The 22,217-nt window shown below is 28.4% G+C and overlaps 1 protein-coding gene and 1 long non-coding RNA gene across 8 annotated transcripts in view; both read right to left on the bottom strand.

The window, feature by feature from the left end:
* The window catches only part of LOC141902693 (zinc metalloproteinase nas-30-like), a 184,423-nt gene that overhangs the window by 52,011 nt on the left and 110,195 nt on the right, over positions 1–22,217 (bottom strand). The gene's annotated exons all lie outside the window — the stretch shown is intronic.
* On the bottom strand, positions 14,419–19,226 carry LOC141902694 (uncharacterized). 2 transcript variants are annotated; one of them, XR_012618921.1, is made up of 6 exons: positions 17,668–19,226; positions 16,974–17,558; positions 16,175–16,387; positions 15,636–16,097; positions 15,291–15,404; positions 14,419–15,131 (listed from the first exon to the last, which is right to left on the bottom strand). It is a non-coding gene; the product is annotated as an uncharacterized LOC141902694 (long non-coding RNA). The 2 variants fall into 2 exon arrangements; XR_012618920.1 differs by having other exon boundaries at positions 14,424–15,131; positions 16,974–19,222.

Raw genomic sequence — 22,217 nt, 5'->3', positions numbered from 1 at the left:
AGATGAATTCTTAAAATCATGGATAATATATCAATGGGGAGTCGGCGTACTATTCCGCACCGCGGCGCTGCTAAGCAACTCGGTTATAGCGCGCTTGGCAGTATGCGCTTCGCCTGCAGTGGCGGTTGTTATACAAAATCGATTCGCGATGGCCTGTTTAAACTCATGGATTGTTCGAAGTCTGTGCGGATTTAACGCTTGCTCAGAGCTTCGATTTCGGGTTGTTATAAGTAATTGGAATATCAGGGGTTCAGATCAGAGGACGAGAGGACGAGACACCACTCATCACCACAAGTAATTTTTTTTCCTAATAAATGGGAGATAGAAAAGCATTCTTAGCAACAATAAATAACAGACTTAAACCAGCAAAAAACAATTTGAAATAAAAAAGTTAATTGATGTTACAGAAGAAATTGAACATAAAATATTGAAATTAGAAAAGATAAAAACTAAATACGGAGAGAAAGTATCAGCAAATTTAAGCTACTGTAATGTTAGTACATCGCGAGAATTTAAAGTATTTTTACCTGATAAATGGGTTTCATTGAGTACAGAGGAACGAAAGATTTAGTAGGATTTAAAATAATCTATCATGGGAAAAATGAAGACGGTCATCATGATTTAGAAATTGTTGATTAAATAAGAAATAAAAATAATGAATATCTAGAATCCAAAATGACCTTAGTCGTTTTATAAACAACTACAATCATACAGTCAAACATCTGTTACATGTTATTATTATTATTATGAGTGCTTCATTTGAATATTGTTCTTAAAGTTCTATTAAATCGTTCATCAACTGCTGCTTTTTTATCCGATTTTGTTGAAAAATATTTAATATTATGATTATCTAAGAGTTCATGAACAAGTGAATTATCAAACTCTTTTCCATCATCAAATTGTATTTTTTCTGGTTTTAGTTTATCAACCGAAAGAAATTTTCTTAAAACATTTGATGTTTGTACAGCATCTTTTCTATAAAGTGGGAAACTCCATACATAACGACTAAAAATATCAATTATATTCAATAACCACCAATAATCATCATTATCTTTCTTAACATTTTTCATATCAATTAAATCTCCTTGCCACTGTTGATCTACATAACTTACCATAGTTTTACGAGTTTTATATATTTTCTAACAATGTTTTTATGTGTTGTGTACGTTGGTTGTTCTAACATAAATTCATTTATATCTTTATATTTAACTAAATTGTGTGGGATTGTCTTATCTAATTTATCTTGTTTTACTTTACGCCATATATTTTTGGTAGAAGAATAAGCAACCGAACTCTCAGGGTTGTAATATAAATTTCTTAAATATTGTTCTTTAGTATTAGGAGTTTTTTTACCTCTAATTTATATATCGTTAATTTTAACTTTATATTTCTAATATTGAATACTATCTAACTGTGAATTTACAATATTTAATTGGGCATCAGATATAATATAAATGTGCATTTTAAAATTTTTGTCTCCTCTTTTCTTTTTCATGAATAATTGTATTCCATGTTTAGTGTTCTGTAGTTTTTTTCCAGAACCATGTAATGAATTATCCTCTGTTGTTCTAAAATCTAACCATAATGCATATTTATTGCCGGTATAATAATCAATTTGATTAATATTACAATTTTCAAATGATTTCACTTTTTCATTCATAAAATGTTTTCTAATTTCTGGCCACTGATCTATCATTCTCATTCCTTGACAAAATATTTTATTTGCTATTCCTTCGATAGTTATTTCTACTTTTGTTATTTCAGGATTATAATACTTATCAACCTGTATTGCGCCATTAGTATATGTTGCAATGGTAAAAAATATTAATATACCTTTAATAGATCTTCTTGGGAAGTTAATATTCTCATTAATTATTTCATCATTTGCATTAATAGTTACAGTTTTAAATTTATCAATGTAATCATATAATAATGAAAATCCTTGATTGTATTGAGTTTGAATTATACTTGAAATATTTTCATCAGTTACTGTATCATATTCTAAACATATATTCGATAATTTATAACCCATATCTTTATTAACGCTAGATATTACAATTTCATTAACAGGAGCAAATGTTATTTCGAATATAACATCTTCTTGAATTGCATATTTATATAAAGGCGCATTGTTATTTATCAATTCAAAGTATAATGGAATTTTATATTTGCTTCCATAAATCTTTTTTATCAAATTATCTGCGGCACTAGTTACTACTGCATTATTGGCTTCAGATCTTAATTTATTATGGTTTTCTGATTGGATGCCTTGAAATATCATATCATTTCTATTTTCTTTAGTTAACCATAAATCTTTATAATGCATAAATAAATTATAATCATCTAATGAGAAAACTGTTTCTGGACCAATCTTTATAGTTAATTTTTTAATCAAATATCTCCCAACATTATCAACAACATAATTATTATCATGACCAATTACTTTTATATCAGCTGATAAATAAATACTATTTGGAACATAAAAAGTATTTTGTGTTAATCGAGGAATTCTAACATATAAAGTTTCATCGGGATTAATATTAGAAGGGTTATGAGTAATTATATGATGTAATCTTTCTGCTTTAATAGCATTAGATATTCTATGATTCTTAGAAGGACTTATATAACTCCCACTCATTTATTAAACAAAAAAATTAATTATTTATTTTTTATCATTTTTTTCTTGATATCTTTTTGATATCATATTCACTAACCCAAAAATGATAGCACTTACAACTGTAATTAAAAATAAAATAATATGTTCAGCAGCAAAGTTAATAATGTTTCCTGCAGATTTCAATATAAAACCAACAATTGATGCAATAACTCCTGGCAATGCTGCAGCAGATTTTTTAGATAGTTCCCATAAATATTTTACTAATTTCTTTAAACCATCTTTAACTTTATCTTGTATAGAATTATTATCATTCGGGGGTTTATCTGGTTTATTGGGAGTAGGGGTAGATTTCAAAGCATTTGATATTGCTAAACCTATTGTTGTAAATAACATAGTTACAGCTGTTAGAATTGAAAGAATTGTGATTCCTTCAAACTTAAATAATAATTCTATTCTATCTTTCAATGATATTTTAGAATTTGGTTTTATTAGATATCTTTTAAAAACATCTTTTAATCTTTTTATATTATAATCATATGATTTTAATAATAATTTAATTTCTTCTTTTTGTAATTCTATGTTATATTCTAAATCATCTTTTTCTTTTTCTAAACGTAATTCTTTTTGCCTATATTCTATTTCATTAATTACTTGATGATCTAAATCAGACTTTAATTGTTCTATTTCTTTATTTTTATCAGTTAATTCTTTTTCTAAAAATCTAATTTTAATATCTCTTATTTCTTTTTCATGCGCAATTTTATCAGATGCATGTCTTATACTTTCAATTTCTCTTATTGCTTTACCAGAAAATATATCTAAATCTTCTAATTCTTGTTTTGTTGCATCAAGTAATCCCTTCGGTAAAAGTTTTTCAGTTTGAACTTTATTTGATTTAAGTTTACTAGTTTTGGAAGTTATATCTTCTTTAGGAATTGTTTCTGGTTCTAAATTTTCACTAATTATCTTCAAAAAATCATTATTTCTTCGATTAAATTCTATTCTATTTTGATTTATCTCTTGTTCTGTAACATCAGTTATAACATCATTGTTGATTTTCTTAATTCTAGATTGTTCTAATTTAATTAAAGTTGGTTTTGTTATCATTTTATCGAGACTTTTATTAGAAGATATCTTAAAATAATAGTAATCTTTCAAATGCCAATAATAATCACCATTTAAATATTTCACATCTTTTACTAAATAATTCACACCTTTATTTGTTATATTGAATCCAGATTTTTCTAATATTGGTTTGAATTTATCAGTTAATTCGTCATATTCTAGTTCTTTTTTCATTAAATCTGGATTTTCATTTTCAATGTCCAATCTTGAACGTGCTTTATTAACATATTCATTAGTATCAGGTCTTGCTAAATTAGAATTATATGCTGTTTCATTTTCGTTACTGAAACTTGTTTCATCAAAATCAGGTGGTTGTTCATCAGTTATACCAGGTTCATCAAAATTATCCATTCCAATATCTTCTCCACCTTCTACATCCATTTATATCATAAAAAAATTAAAATTCAAAATATAATATTCCTCCTATAACAATTCCTATACAAGTTAAAGCTAATTTAGTATTTTCATGTAATTTATTATCATTATCAGTTTTAATTATATTATGTTGAATATTATCAATTTTAATATTTTCTGTAGTATTGTAATCTTTTATTTTGGAATCATTATCCAATTTGATATTCTTAGTTTTAGTTTCTGTTGATTGAATGTGTTTTTTATTTTTTTCACCTTCCATTAATTTTGGAGAAGTAATAATCTTTTTATTTATATCATTTAATCCAAATGAATTATCTATTGTTGCAGTTTTAATTAGATTATTGTAACCAATTATGTTTCCCATCTTTAATACTAAATCATTAGAAATAATGAATAGATTAGGGCCTATACAATAATTTAATCTAATATGTGATGTATCTAAATAATTTTGATATCTTACAATGTTTTCTGGAATCGATCTATTTTTATCATTATGAATTGAATCTTCAAATAATACTTTGAATTGTTTCTGCGTATCAAATGATGTATTCAAATTTCCAATTATCGGGGATCTTGTTTCAACTTGCGCACCTAAAATACATATCAAATAAGTTCTAATAGATTGATTTATTCTTTGTATACCTGATTTTGTAAAACCTTCATTATTTTCTAAAATGAAATAAACCCAACCATTATTGTTTTCTTGTTTTAAATTATCATAAAATGTCGGTAATTTATTGAAATTTAATGTTTCTAAATCCTTAGTTTCTATTTTACCATAACCTAATTTATTACTATAGATATTATAAAGATAACTATTAGATGGTATGGGAAGTGCACAATATTCTGCAGTCTTTTTAGGGCAAGGAAGTGATCTTATTGTTCCAATTTTTGTTCTAAAATCAGAATTATTTATATCTATATTAAATTCATTACAAATTTTATAAAACTTTGTTAAATTAATATTATTATCTAATTCTTTAAAATACCTAGATCCTGGTAAAGCGCACTCTAATTCATTTAATATTATTCTTATTTGAAAGTATGTATGAAATCTAAATAAACTTTGAATTAATTTATATTTAGAATTATTCAAATGATCATTCCAACTAATTCCACAACCTGTTGTTGCACAATAAACAGCAAAATTTAATTGGTTCTGCCAATACTTCATATTAGATTTTAATAACCATTGTTTTTCATCTTTCAATTTTTTAAAATTAATTAAATATACATGAAATATATTTTCCATCTTTGCATTAAAATTATTAGTTTCAGTAACATAAATTTCTAAATTAGTTAATGAATCTAAAACTTCATTTCTATATGTAATATCTTTATTAAAATCTATTGCTGGAATATTATATTTAATTGATTTATTATATTGGAAAGCTTTTGGAAAACTATCTACCATTTATATAATTAAAAAATTAATAATTTATTAATTCTTTTAATAATTTATCTTGTTCTTCAACTGTTATATGACCATTTAAACTTATTATATAATCTAGTGTATTCTTTAATTTATTAATTTCTTTATATTAGTTTTAATTTTTTCTTTATTACTTTTTATATTTAATTTTGAACTTATACCAGTTAAAACACTTGAACTTAATCCTAATACACCAATTGATATAGCTAAAGGTGTTAATGGACTGAATATTGCTAGAAATGTTATTACAGAACTAATTGTAACCGAACCACTTATAATCAAATAATATATAATTTTACTTTTTAAATATTTTTTCTTTTTTATCTTTAAGTCACTTTCAAATTCTAATATTTGTTTTTCTAAATATGTTTTTAGTTTAGTTTTATTTATATCATGAGGAATAATATCAATATTATCAACTTTATCTTCCATCTATTTAGCAAAAAAAATTACTAATTAGTAAACTTATAAGCAACAAATATAACAATAACTGTTCCACCTAAAATCCATATTATTTCATATTTCTGTTGTTCTTTACTTGGGGTATAATAATCTGATATTGTAGGTTTATGTAGATGTAATTTTTCTTTATTGGTTACTGAGTTATATTAACTCATTGCATCATCAACTGATTGAAAATCTCTATGTGAAATCTTCTGACCATATAATTCTTTATTGATGTAATCCATATAGTTTTGTCCCTTTTCTCTATATTCTTCTGCAGCTTTATTGTATTTCTCTAACGCTAAGTTATGTCTTCTTTGTTCTCCTAATGAACTATTTTTATCAATATGTTTAAATAAATATCCGCCACCAGTAAATGCCAAAGCGTTAACAATAGCCGATCCTATAATAGTTATAATTGCAGAAGCCATTTATTTAGTAAAATAATTACGCATTTATATGGGAGGAATATATTTTTGTTTTTCTAAATAATCAATAGTTAAATTAGATAAAGTAACTGCTAATGTTAATTTTAAAATATCATTTATATCAAATCTATCAACATTAACACTTCCCATTTTAAATACTTTTTTCAATACCATTGAATAACCAACAGTTCCAACTGATAGTAATGCGCCATTATATAATCCAGTTATTATCCACTTATTATCACTCATTTATTTATCAAAAAAATTACTATCATCAAAATATTTAGTTAACTTATTTATGATTAATTCAACATTTATTTCATTACTACTTTTATGATTATCATATATTTTGGTTAATATGTTTTTAATATCATCAATAATTCCATCTTCATTTAATTCATAATATTCTAAAGGTGATTTAATTAAATCAATTACTTTTTCTATATTATAATTTTCTTTATTAATCATTGATTCATTGTTAAATGATTTACTTTTTATATCAGTAATTACATCATTTAGTTTAATTCTCATTTCTTTACCATGTTTAAAATCAAACCCAAAACATAAACTCGGTCCAACAGTTATATTCATTTATATAGTGAAAAAAATTACTCTCTACATCTTATAACTAATTCATAAATTACAGGGAAATTATTTAAATCAATTAAGTATCCATTATGATTTCTAATTTCTAATCTAAAATTATTAAAACGAGGAATGCATGGTTTGAAATCACATTCTGTTAAATTATAATTTATTTGCGTTCCAAATTCTTTAACATTCTTCAATGGTAAAATGTTTAGTAAACCAGAATTACAAGTTATATCTTTAGTTGCTTCGAATGTTTTTGTAGGATCGATTAAATTGCAATAAATATAGAAATGTGTGTAAGGTATTAAGTTTGGTGTAGTAGCGTCAATATTTTTAAAAGATCTATCTGGAAGAATTCCTAACAGTTTAGCTATAGGTTTTTTTACCATAAATTTATGTTTTTCACTATTAGACAACCTTATCTTTATTCTATCAGAACTCTCACTTTTTAAAAATCTAATACTAAACCCAGAACTACTACCTAACTTGTGCCAGGCTTTTCTATTAATTTCTTGTGCTAATGTATCTAAATTATATAACCCCGGTTTTAAATATATATAGGACCATTCATTTTTACCTTTATCAAAAATTAAAAAGGCTCTATGTTCAATAGTTTTATTCGATATATTGTAAAAAGAATTACATAAACTTATATTAACTAATTTTTAATCTACACAATTCTTGAATTCTCTATCTAATTGTACTAGTAAATTATGAGATTTATAATTTGTAAGCCTTCTAGAATCAACAAATATTCTGTATTCTTTTAATTCTACCATTATTTATAACATGAAAAAATTACCGCTCATCACTAAAAATTAATTTTAATAAAATTTTTCCTTAATAAATGGATGAGAAGATACCATGCGAAATTTGTGGTTAACTTCTAAGAAAAAGTAATATGGCTCGACATGTGAAAAAACATGATGAAAATTATAAACCCCCTAAACTAAACTGTCCAAAATGTAATAAATCATTCTCAAGAAATTATGTTAAAAAACATTCAGAGAAGTGTAGAATTAATGGCGCAACGGCTAATGTTGATAGTAATGAAAGTAATAGTAATTCTGTTGAAGTTGAACCTGAAGGTATTTGGAAAAGACCTTTCTTATTCTATGATAAGGATAATATAAAAGATCATTTCTGTGAGCCTTGTCGAATGAAATATAGCCCTGAAAATACAGAAGATTGGGAGAATCATCAATTTCGTAAAGCACATATAGATAAAATTTCTAATAAATTTGAAACTGAATTCAATGAAAGAAAAGATAATTTATTAGAAAACATAAAATATGAGAAAACGTTACCAGATAATAAAGAAACAGTTGAAAAGTTAGAAAAACAATATAATGAATTAACAAGAAAAACATTATTGTAAATATTGTAAATTGATTATTACAACAAGTAATTCAAATCTACATAATAGAACAATAAAACATAAAGAAAACGTAAGAAAATACCAAGAGCTTAATGAAGATCTATTACCAATAAATTATAAACAAAAATGCCCACAATGTAGTTATGCGACCTTAAGGCAAGAAGGTACTGTGTTATTTTGTAATGAATGTGGATGGCAAAAGAATTTATTGGGTGAAGAAAAAACTAGAAATTTTCTCATAGATCCAAAATTAAATTATCTTGATGAAATTTTTAAAATATTTTCTATAGAAGATCATACACCAGAATATATGCAATGGCTTGAAAAAATGAAAATGATAGAAAATAAAAATGGTGAAATAACAAAAAAAGATATTATAAAAACAATTATTCCGTCAACATTTAACACAAAACAAAAGAAAATGTATTTATATTTATTATTTAACGATTATTATGAAAAACCTAAATTAACAGAAGATATGAAAAATAAAAAAAAAATATTCAAACAAATATTAATGTATTATTTGGAAAATAGAATAACAGATTCAATTAATTATTATGAATTCTTTTTAAATAAGATTGTAAATTATTTAAACCTACATATTATAATTCCATTTGATGAATTAACAAACAAAAAGAAACAAAGAGAGCGAGATGAAATGTGGAACAAGATAGAACTTAATTTAAATGAGAAAAATGAAATGGAAGAAGAACCTAAACAATTAAATGAAAATGAAGAAGCCAATAGTGATTTCGAGTATGATGATATTGATTTTATGTTTTAATAACCATAAGGTAATGTTTTTATACCATCATCTAAAATATGCCTTTTATCATCAAATGGATTTAAACTAGTTTTTTCAACTTCATTAATGTACATCTCGTGATCTTCTGATCTTAAACAATTCATTTTATGTTTCATTACAATTGAGTTATATAAACACTTTATATAATCTTGAAATTCTATATGTTTATCAACCACATGTTTTGTTATTCCTTTTAACTTTTTAGCTTCATGATCTTTTGTTCTATAACTATACATTTTACTTCTTATCCCAAAAAATTCAATCATTTCATCACCCCCTAGTTCATCTTTAAATTTACCAGGAATCTTTTTATTATCATTGCTAAATAGTTCATGATCTTTGGGATAATTGCTAAAATCAAAATGATGTTTTAATGTTTTTAAGTCTTTGTTATGTCATTTGTCTTGATTTTTAGTATGTAGGCGTCAGTATTGACTGCTATTAATGGAAATCCACAGTTAAATGTACCATCTTCAGTTGATAAATCATAAACATAATCTGATGGGTTATATATTTCAAATAAATCCTAAACTTCTTCTGTTAACTCATTTTCTACATGGCTTAAATTAAAGCAATTTGGTTTAGATTTAATCAATCCAATATTCATATTAAAACCCAATGAATTGCATAATATATTCAATCCTGATATAGCAACTTTTCCTTTTTGAGCTTAAGATATCGTTTTGCGGTTTTTGAAACTTTTTGGACCATCTGCTGCGTAGAATCCAATGAAGAACCATTTTCTAAAATTATTTTTTGCATTTAATACATAATCTGGAACTATCTTTTCTTTTGTTGAAGTATTACTTTTCACTATTGCATGAATATAGAATTCGTCATTATATTTTATAGCAAAATCTTTAGGATTATTCACATGTATTCTATAACATTGCGATGATTTCATAACATCTATGATTTTAAATGTTTTATTTGGATAAACTTCTTCACAGAATTTCTTTATTCTTTCTAATAATTTTAAGTCTTGATTGCATAAATACCAACAATATTTATTACCCCAAACATAATTATACACACCTGCTGAACCATCTCCCATGAAATCCTTTGATAAAATATTCTTTTTCTTCTAATGTTTCGGGTTCTATATTATAAATATTATCAATTATTTCATCAAATGGCATATGATTCATTCTTTGGAAAAATCTTTTATGTAATGATTCATCTCCAATTTTTTTATCAGTTGGTTTTATTTCATCGCCATTTCGTTTAATTAAATTATGATCTTCTGTAACATCTACAAATCCTAATTTAGTTCTAACTCTATAGATTTTCTTATTTGTTTTATGCCTAATAATATTCTTTAATTTTTTCCATCCATTTCTTGTCCAAACATCCATTAAACCATTTATTTGTATTAATTCTTTTTCACCATATGAAATATAACATTCATTTTGTTTTGGAATTATTTCTGAAATTCTTCTTATCAATATTTTATCATAACATTTTAATAATATTGGGGTGTCAGCTGTAACAGAATCAAAATATAATATTTCAATATGCTTTTCCCCAAAAAGTGGTTGTACAACATTATAATAAAAATCATACATTAATAATTTTGATACTTCTAAAACAGTTGAACCAATGAATATAGGTTTATTAAATTTCATTGACGTTCTTTTTAATTTAACTGCTGTTAAATAATCTTCAAATCTTTTATTTCCTAAATGTCTAGGGCTTGATTGTAAATGTCTTAATCTTTCAGAATTATTTACTAATTCAATATCATTTCTATTTCTAATATTTTCACATGTTTTACCATAAAAACTATTATTCATTAATTTGAAGAAATCTTTTTCAAAATCTGTTTTTGATATGGTTCTCTGTTGAGTATTGAAATCTATATATTTTTCTAACCACTTCGATTGATTAAATTCAATATATCTATGTACTTTCTTTAATTTCATTCCTTGTTTTAGATAAAATTTTAACATTCTATAATGAACAATATATATGAATTTATTATTAATTTTTCTGTAAAAACATGATCTTTCGGTTTTATTTTCTTCTGGTATTCACTTAAATAACTATCATCTACAGTTTAATGTTCTGGGCAATAAGGTAAGTTTCTTGTTTTAAACTTTATTTTATCAGGATATTCTAAATCAACTACAAAGAAATAACCAATTGGTGCTTCATCTTTTAAACTCGCAATTGCGCTTTCCCAATCAGTTTTATCATCATTTTCAACTTCAATTTATGATTAGTAAATTTCAATTTATAATCTTTTTCTGTTGGCATTATTAATTTACAAAAATCTTTATTCTCACATAATTCTTTATGTTTTAATAATGTATTCTCAGTCATAAATTTAGATAAACATTTTCTACATAGATACATTTTATTATGGTGATCACTTTCTGTTCTAAAGAATAAATCAATTTGTTTTAACCACATATAATGTTCATTTTCATCTTTTTTGTAATATAACAAATCTATAGCATTTTCATCATCATAATATTCTGTTAAATATAAAGCTTCCAATGTATAATCTTTAATATTTTCACCTTTTGTCTTTGGTAATTGCATTAATTCGAATACATTTATTTTTAAATTATTAACTTTTTCTATTTTAGGAATCATTTTTATAGTTACTGGATATTGATCAATTTTATATAATGTTTCATATTTCCGATAATCTGTTATTCTACGCACATTTTCTTGTGTTGGATGTAAGCAACTAATAATTGACCATAGAAAACATTTATTATCTTCATTTTGAACATTTATTACTGCTTTTGTTGTAAATGGTAATTTAATATAAGATGATGCTTTGATATCCTTTTCTGTTGTAAAGTTTGAATCATTTTTAAACATTTTATTACTTTTTGATGTTTTATTTCTTTTTGTATTATAAACATTTAAATCTAAATATATAATTTCATTCAATGTTAAGCCAGAACCCTCAAAATATCTTTCTTCAATATGACGTTTAAATTCATTAAATATTTTTTCTAACTTCTCTTTTATTTGTGTTTTTGAAATTATTTCTTCAGAGTGTGTTTGAATATTATAATCCATTTTATCTCCTGACTTTAAAAAACTTACTTTCCCAGAGATACTAATTTTTGGATATTCAACATCTGTTATCAAATCTAGTATTTTTTCTATTATTTCATTAAATTTACTATAATCTTCTATTGTTGTACCTATAAAAAATCTAAATATAATAGCTGCAGGTCCAATTTTACTGCGTGATGTTTCTAAAATTTTAATTGTATCTTTTATTTCTAGTGAATCGATATAATTTCTAACATTTTCCATGTAAGGTTTATTTGAAATGGATTTAGTTTTTGAAGTTGGTTTTTTTACTTGTTGAGGTTTATCTTTTCCTAAAACATTATTACTCAAATTTTGATGGTGTTTTTGTGATTCGAGATGTCTATTATAATTCCTTTTTACTATAAATTCATTACAAACTTCACATTTTATTTCATCTACATTCATATTTTCTAATCTTTCTTTTCTTTCATTGGAATTTTCTGGAGTTTCAAAATCTATTACATTTTTTATATGATTTGCAGTTTTTTCATGTCGTGTTTTATTAGATGTATCGACGTATTTTTTACAACATTGGCAATAATATTGATTTTTATTAACATTACTATTTTCTGGTTGGTGTTCATTCTCTCCCATTTATTAGGAAAAAAAATTACTTGTGGTGATGAGTGGTCTCTCGTCCTCTCGTCCTCTGATCTGAACCCCTGATATTCCAATTACTGTTATAGTGTCTGGGAGAAAAAAGTAGCTGATCGAAAGGTATTTATTCGATTTTTTGCTTTAAATCGCGAGAACAGGATACACTTTCGTGTCGGTAAAAAGTGCAGATCCGCACCTCTCCGGGTGGTTCACTACCGGGCGTATTTCAGATTCAAAATATCATCAGCAATTCAGTACATTGGTTAATTTTAAGATATACTCACTAGAAAGTAGATTTTTAGCCTGGATTCTTTCATTTAGTAGATTGCGTCAATCACGAGAGGTGCGGATCTGCACTTATACCTGACACGCTTTCTCGTCTCCGGGCTCCGGTTTTTTTTATCGGTATCGGTTTTTAACATCGGTATAAAATTTGTAACAGATGCCATAAATAAGACGTACTATAGCCTACGGTTAATATTGCCCGTTTTGTTAAATGATCTGTGAACTATTCTGTAACTGCTGAAAAGGTTAATCTATAAGCCTACTGGCGGCTACATCTAGTCTGTAATTAAATCTCTTAGCCAGTAGCTACTAGTAGCCTAGCTGTTTATAAAACATTTAAAATGGACGTGTAATATCGATTCTTAACAACGGTGAATGTTAACAACTATATAATGGAGATACTTATTTCCTAATAACTTTTGTCTTTCAGATTAGAATAGTATCGAAGAAATGAGGCATCAAGCAGAAATGGAATTTAGTACTCTCTGCCATCCATTGATGATAAAGACATGATTCAGATATTTCCGTGGTCAAAGAAACTTTCACATCCTGCACATATCAGTCGAGAGGAATGGATGATAAAGCGCAAACAGTTACTTGCTGCTGCGGACCCAGTTTCACAGTTGTGAGTTAGATTTAACTCTGAGTTAAAGTTAGTTCATTTTCAATGAGTTACCTCAAAAGTTAAATCTTGATTCGGAACTGTACAACTAGACCCAGGCCTATGAAGCCGAACAACAAAGGAAGAAGGCCCTTAACCAAGTTTCAGCCAATGAAACGATCACTGATTTGGACGATCAAAAGCAAATTGAAGGTAAATATTGATAAGTTAATGGTGACTTTGGAAATTAAACTGTACAGTAAATAAAACAGCTTAAGTAAAACATTGAAAGCAAAAAAATATTTACAGATTTTAACTTATTTTTCAAACGTTTTTCAGATATTTATTCTGGCGAAATTGAAATGAAGTTCGATCTTCCGTTAGTTCGGGTGTCCAGTGGTGTGAACTTCTTGCTGACTGTACCCCATTGGACCGCTATGGAAAAACAGATGAGAATATTCATTTCTTCACAGGATTAGAGTCGCGCAAGAAGTTTTTCTTTGTTTTACATGTACTTGAACCACATTGAGAATCATTGGACTTGCTAAAACCTTCAAGATCTTAACACATCCAATGAACTATACGAAAACAGTGATGGCTGGAAGCATAATCAAAAAATAATTTGTTTCTATTTCTGTAATTTTAAATTACTTGTTATTGTTTCACGAGATGCATAGACAGGATAAAGACATATTTCAGCAATAATGCATTTACATATATTTTGAATAATTTGTGAAGAAGTACCGCTCCAGCACAGCATCTTTGAAATATACATCGAAAAAAAATCTAATTCTTGGAACATCTGATCCTGGACAAAGACTTCCAGGATAACTTTTATCACTTTCATGTCTTTAAATGTAAAAATAATAAAATAACACGTTGTTGCATTTGTGCAAAATAACTGTCCTTGAACTTGGTAATAGTAGGGTTTATCTTTCTTCAGTTCGAGTGAGCCATTTTCGTTTATCAAATACGCTACAGTTAACTCGTAAATAGCTTGATTGCGTGCGGCATAAGGCGTTTAACTTCAATCAATGTATCAATGAGTCAATCGTACCATCAGGAGATGCAGCTATATACGGCCTGTCCTTTGAAATATACAATCCACATTTGTTAACTTTAACGCCAAACACTGACTCAAACTTTGTGATAGCTGTTGATTCGTATTTTCTCCCATGTACGATGGATGAAACGCTGAGTTCTGGCTGCGGGGAACATAAATCAGATGCTAGTTTTTTTTTAAATCAGTGGCAGCAGTGGCTTTACATATTCTTCCAAATGAGGATGCTGTCATGCGTTTCAGTCTTGAAGAAATCCAAGTCTTGTTTGTAGATTGCCAACGTGTAGCATTCTCTATTACTTCTATATCTGTATCAGACACGGATCCTGGTAAAATCTAAAATTAAGTCAGAAAAATGAAATTAGGTGTACCCATCTTGACCAAACAGTATTGCTGACTGAAAAATAAAACATTATATTCCGTTCATGAGTTCGTTATAATGAGGTTCCACTGCCGTCATAATGAGCAAAAACATGTATTTTATGATTATCTTACCTTTTCCCTAATTAAAAATTCCTTAACACCAGATTTTTTCATGTACATAAGGTCATTTTCAGCAGCGTATGGATTATCTGGTTCTCACAACTGCAGAAATGGCATATACTGTAACTAGAGAATGCAACTGAACATTAGCCTTTTTAATTAAATGAATTAGCTTCACACTCTAGAATACTCCATACGACCACTCAAAACAGATTTTTTCAACACCCTATGTTCACAGACCCTGAGATGGACGAGTGCATTTTATTGGCATCGTTTGGTAATTTTTATGTACACACATGATGTAGGCGCAGGTTCGACATGTGGAAATAAATTTGACTGTAAAACAGATTAATGTACCTGATAATTTGATGGGAAAATCGGTTGGCATGTAAAACTGAACTAACTTCTTCTCTGGCCACCAATTGATTTCATCCAGTTCATTGGCCATAAAATTAATCCATGTTATGCAAATGTTCCGCACAATTTTTTTCAGATATATTGAACATTTGAGATAGTTCAAAGTCACATTTATATAGCCTTAATTTAATGAGACACTTAATTTTAAAAATTGTTCGTCGACAGATATAATCGGTGTTATTCCCTGATAGTAGTTCAACTGGTAAGCTGCAGATCCTAGCACGTTGAGCACAAGATAAAATTTCTTTCGTGATTCCAACCCAGTGTAGTAATGAAAACAGTCATCATTTTTCCCGTAATGGTCCAAGGGAGAGTAAACCGAAACAATTTCACACTGTACTCCAATACTGGTGATCGGTGGTGCAGAATCAGGCAAATCTTCACACACAGTAACGGGAAGATCTGAAAAGGCAAGATTATTTTTTGTTGAGTGTAAATTTGGAATGCATCTTCACAATTTCTCACTCAAAGGTCCTTACATTGACAATTTTCCCCCACTGTTACATGCGCTGCTACTTGATAAAGTGCCACTTTACATTGTTTTTTGGCCGCAGATTCTTGTTCCGACAGAAGCTTTTTACGTTTCATGTATCTATCATTCCTGCTAAGTCCTGCTGGTGAAATTTCTGAATTCCAGGGAAACACTGATGGTACCGCATCTTTCTTCAGTCGATTTTGCAGAGGTGATGTACCTGTACATAGAATAATTCAAAAAATATATTAAACTTCAACTGAGACTAGTCATAATCAATGATTATGGCAGCGTTGGCAGTAAAATTTGTCAACACTTCAACTTTTGTTCAATGGATGGCGCTAGTGGTAGCTCAGCTATCAAAATAAGTTAGCTGACTTAAAGCAGTCACACCCGATAATAATCCCTAAATTTCAAGACATAAACATTGCAATCCAAACCTCAAAAGGCAATCAACACATTAAATATTGATTTAAAAAACGTTTCTCGATTACTTTTATAAGTTTTGTACATTATAAATCCACTCTCCGGATTTTTAGAACATAGAATTGAAACGTACGTATTGAAAGTTTTCATGCGAGAGCGGTCCTCAGTCAACACGTGGCGGGTGACGGTAAACTGATACTTGAATTTCACTTTTTAGGCCTGATGAGGCCCAACTACCAGATTATTGAAGAATGACTACTCACACTTTTTTAACGACCCATCAGGCTAAAAAATCTTCTAAATATCCCATATCAAATTGATTTCATTCATTGTAACACCTTGTATGTAACACCTGTTGTGAGCATTAAGCGTAAACAAACCTGAAGTGGTAATTTCAACGTAGTCTCATCTTTCGGGAAAGCGTGTCCTCCGAGCTGCCCGCACAACGGAACACAGCATTCAGTCGGCATGGCCAACTTTCATTCAGAAGAAGAGAAAAACGGTTCAAAGTGCCCCATTCAAAGCCGCACGCTATTGAATTACTTCCGGGTTCACGTGGGGTCGCTATAACCGAGTTGACAGTCAGCTGCGGTCAGGTGCACGCATAGCCGGTAGCTCATTCGATGATAAAATGAATATAGATAATTATGGTGAATACTTTCATTTGATCACGTGTTACCAATATCGAAATTTGATATGAATGATGAATACAATAAGAAATTGATATGGAATTGGAAAAACCTGAGACCTCTTGAAAAGAAGGAAAATATTAGGAAAGGAAATAAACTAGATTTACAGTTGTATTTAGACCAGTTGGTTAAAGCAAGGACATTTGTTGAATTATGGAATTCAACACATAATGAAAAATACGTTGAATCTTTATAAACGCCCGATAACACTCAGCCTATATAACTGGTTGTATTAGCTCTAGTTTGGTTAACATCTGTTACCCGCTTACATTTCAACTGTAAAGAATTAATAAATTTCATTAAGCCTATAAAAGAACACCCGTCACCAGCGTTTCCATAGCACCAGACAGTGCCTGGACGTATTAAGACATAGTGAATCACCCACCTCAGTCGCATTACATCATCCTGGGTCGCATATACAGGACGCATAGGATTTCTCTCTCGAAACACAATTAGGAGTTTACAGTTTACAGTTCTAAATCTAAATGTAAGTACCGTTTTTTTGTAGTTATTATGAAGTAGGGGAAGGGGGTTACTAAATATAAAACCTTTAATTATATTTAAGTACAGTAATTCGTTTTCACAACAACCGCTTCATAAGTTAATTCTATTCTACGTTAGATAGATATCTTTTAGATTAAAATGGAATACAGAAATCAACCAGAATTTTCAAGTCAAACACCGGAAGAGGAACCAGAAACGATGGATATTGAAACCCAGGAATCAACAGGAATGGAGTATGTAACTCAAGAGATTGACGAACAAACTTTACAAAAATTACAAAAACATTTGGATTATGAAGAAATGGGGAAAATGCTGAGCGATGTAATACGTAATAAACAATTACCGCGCGTATCATCATTACCACAATTACCAACAACACACCTTGAATTGAAAACTACGAAAAATGAGTGGATATGAGTTGAATGAGTTTTAAAAATCTTAATTAATCATTGAAACAGAACATATATTAAGCTTTCCAGAAATACAAAGTGAAGAAGTTATTTCATTTGCCAAAATTACTAATATATTAAAAACAAGTTATAAAACCATATTAAATAGAAAAGCAAAGCACCTATGGGACCATATCATTTTCGGGGGTTATTTAAATATAGGGGCTTGGGTTAAAAAAACATAGATATCAGTGCCGGCTTTGAAAGAAAACTGAGAAGAGTAGGTAGGTTAATAAAATACGAAAAATTCCAATTATTAAGTTTGGCATTTATTGATGTTGTCAAATATTTGCCAGAAATTGAAGAAATGATTGAAAACCATTCAGTAATTAAAGAATTCTGGTCGAAATTATAAATTTTATATGTACATTACAACACTGACGATCTTTGTATATAGAAATCAAATGATGTAATCGCGATTGTGTAAATCACTACAGAATCTGCTTTAATATTGTGTTGTTATGCATTAGTCGTTTGGCTGTTGTTAATGGTGACAGCCGTTCTGTATTGATTGGTTACTGTTAACTGGTATTACGCAATAACCGGTCTTATCGGACCGCTTTTCTACATTAGTCGTTCGGTCGTTGTTGATGGAAACAACTGTTCTGTATTGATTGGTTACAGTTCTGTGTTTGAGTGTTGTTGTTTACAGAATAAAAATTTAACTGTGATAACGCAATAACCGGTCCTTTAGGACCGCTTTTCTATTTTTCTCAATTATTCTATCTTCGATCGCTACTATTTCCATAATAAATATATGTGTTTATGAAGTAGTAATTCCACCCAGCGTTTTCGTTAAATTACTTTTCGGATTGAGGATTTATTATCGAGGATCCGAAATGACTTATCTGGACAGTTATAGTTACCGCTCCTATAGATAGACAAAAAAGTGAGATATTGAATCCTAATTTAAATAAAAAGTATTAAAAAAAACAATATCTTCAACTAGCTAGTGAATTCTATTATATTTTTAATAATTTCTTATGCAATTCTAATTGACACTAGATTTAATAGATTTCGAATAGATTTTAATGAAAATTACATATCTTCAAATAGATATTGAAATCTATTATATTTTTAATATTTTCTTATGCAATTTTAATTAACACTAGATTAAATAGATTTTGAATAGATTCAAATAAAAAAACAATAACTTCGAATAGCTAGTATTCTTAGTGCTAACACTATTATTAACCTAATGAGTTACTAGTATCATTTTAGAATAATCATAATATTTTTTTTCACTTTTTCTCTAATATAAATGTCAAAGAAATAGTACTGATATTGAAGAGACAATTGAAGATTTAGGTATTACAGATAATAAAGATACAGTTGTAACTGATTGTGCTCAAGTTGATAATGATATTGATTACGAGTACTACTGATATTGTAAGCACCATCTTGAGTTACTAATTGCCAGCGGAAAATCTAAAGAATTCTTAAATAGAATTATAACTTATCAAGAACTAGATGCCATGAAACCTGATAAAGTAATCAAACATTTCAAAATATCTGAAGAAGCTAGATTAGCTAGAATAAATGACTCTATTTCGGATGGTATCATAAAATGTTATTCTAAATTATGTAACAGGATAATACCAATCAATGACGAAAATAAACTATATACTGATTTAAAAAATGACTACTTAGTTATGACAGAATTACAGAAATGGGTTGGGTACGCTTCATTTCAATTAGGTGGAATAATGACAGTAATGTCTACTGGATTTATAACATTTTCTAACATTAAACCTATAGTATCTAAAGATAAAAATAAATCAGATAATATTGAATCAGAACAAAAATTAAGTACAATAAATGAGTGATGATATTAAGAAAAAGCCTAGATCTGAAAAACAAATACAGTGGGCAAGGGAATTAGGTAAAAGATCTGTAGAATTGAAAAGAGCTAAAAAAAAGAAATTAACTGATATAAATGAATCGCCTGATATTAGTTCAAATAATAATTTATCCAATTCTTCTAATGCTGGAAGTAATAATTAATTATATATTACAATTGGATTAGTAACAGTTATTATATTCTCTGGTGTAATATATAAATATAAGTATAAATCCAAATCTAATAATAATGATGATTATGATAATGATGATAGTAGTGATGATTATAAACCTATTATACACAAAACTAAATCTAAATTATTATTAATGGATTAAAATAAGATGAAAAAAGAACAATATTTAAGAGATTTATATTATAACCCAGAGAGTATCATATTCTAGTGTTTCAGAATTAGGGGATAAAATAAAATCTGACAAAGAAAATATAAAATATAGTGATTTAAGATTATGCTTACAAAATCAACCAACATATCAAATCCATAAGAAAATGGATAAAAATTATTTAACAAGAAAAGTTATGGTTTCATATATTGATCAACAATGGCAAGCAGATTTGATAGATATGAAGAACTTAGAAGAATACAACAAAGGATATTTTTGGATATTGAATATTATAGATATATTCAGTAGATACGCATGGTCAATTCCAATCAAAAATAAAACTGGTATAGAAGAAAAAAATGCTTTTAAATTTATATTTAAAGAAGCTATTCCAGGCAAGATACAATTTGATGAAGGTAAGGAATCTTATAATAAAGATTTTAAAAAACTATTATCTGATAACTATGTAGCGTATTTTTCAACACACTCAGATAATAAAGCATCTATCATCGAAAGATTTAATAAAACATTGAAAACTAGAATGTTGAAATATTTTACAGCTAATAAAACATATAAATATATCGATGTGTTAGATGATTTAGTTGAGGTTATAATAATTCTTAACATTCAAGTATTGGTATGAAACCTATACAAGCTAGAAAATTAGAAAACTCAGAAATAGTTTGGAACAATTTATATGGAGCATTTGTAACGCATGATTTCGGAGAACCAAAATTTAAACCAGGACAACATGTTAGAATATCTAAATATCGAAAAACATTTTATACTCCAAATTTTACTGAAGAAATATTTAAGATTAAAAACATAATATTAACTAAACCTTTTGTATATAAGATAGAAGATTTAAAAGATGAAGAAATATTAACAAGAACCTAGAGAGGTGCATGCGCGCGGCGGACATGTTGGTTTTCTCTGCTGTTCCAAAATAACTCCAACAAATTTTTGCTATCTTGGAGTCTTTTCGGGTCCCAAAAGTATTTTATCGGTCACTGTAAATGTGGGTAAGGCTGTTTCGCATAAGAATCCATTACTCAAGGGAGAAACTTAACTAGTAGTTGATGAGAAAAGACGATAAAAACATTGCCACGATGCTGATACTGATAGGACTGTGTTTTCTACTCAATCTTTTCATCTGTCGCCTGCTACTGTACAGGGCTGACACCACCGGGAATGATACAAGTATTGTTCAATGTAGAGCCTCTACAAAATTGCTGTTCAAAGCTGCATCTCTGCTTACACTGAAGAGTAGTCTGTCTGAATTCCTATCACAACACTCACCTAACAAGACGCGCAGCAGAACAGGTATGTTTCTACGGATCTCACTCCTGTTATTGCTACTGTCTAACGATGTGAACCCAAATCCAGGACCTGCTGTAGTCATCAGCGATCAGCCCTCATCGGCATCGCTATATCCATGTGGAACATGCGAAAAACCTGTAACCTGGGAGGACAGGGGTATAGTATGCGATACATGTAACCAATGGTATCACGCTAACTGCCAGGAAGTCCATACCAGATCGTATGATGACCTGATTGATAGTGCAGTGGCCTGGAACTGCCTGATCTGTGACGGAATGCACTACTCGAGTGTATGCTTCAACCTGAACCTTAGCACTCACAACAGATTTCAAGCGCTAACAGACCGCGACGATTCATTGATCGCAGATACATCGCTTTCGTCGACCCCCAAACACATGAAACCAGCACACGCATCAACTAACCGACGCTCTGACTGGCCTAGTCCATCTCTCGCTAAGCCACTGAAAATTCTCAACGTCAA

Source organism: Tubulanus polymorphus, chromosome 3 (assembly GCF_964204645.1).
Source record: "Tubulanus polymorphus chromosome 3, tnTubPoly1.2, whole genome shotgun sequence".
NCBI classification, from domain to species: domain Eukaryota; kingdom Metazoa; phylum Nemertea; class Palaeonemertea; order Tubulaniformes; family Tubulanidae; genus Tubulanus; species Tubulanus polymorphus.
Note: the sequence above shows the minus strand (reverse complement) of the source record. Positions and strands in the feature narration are given on the sequence as shown.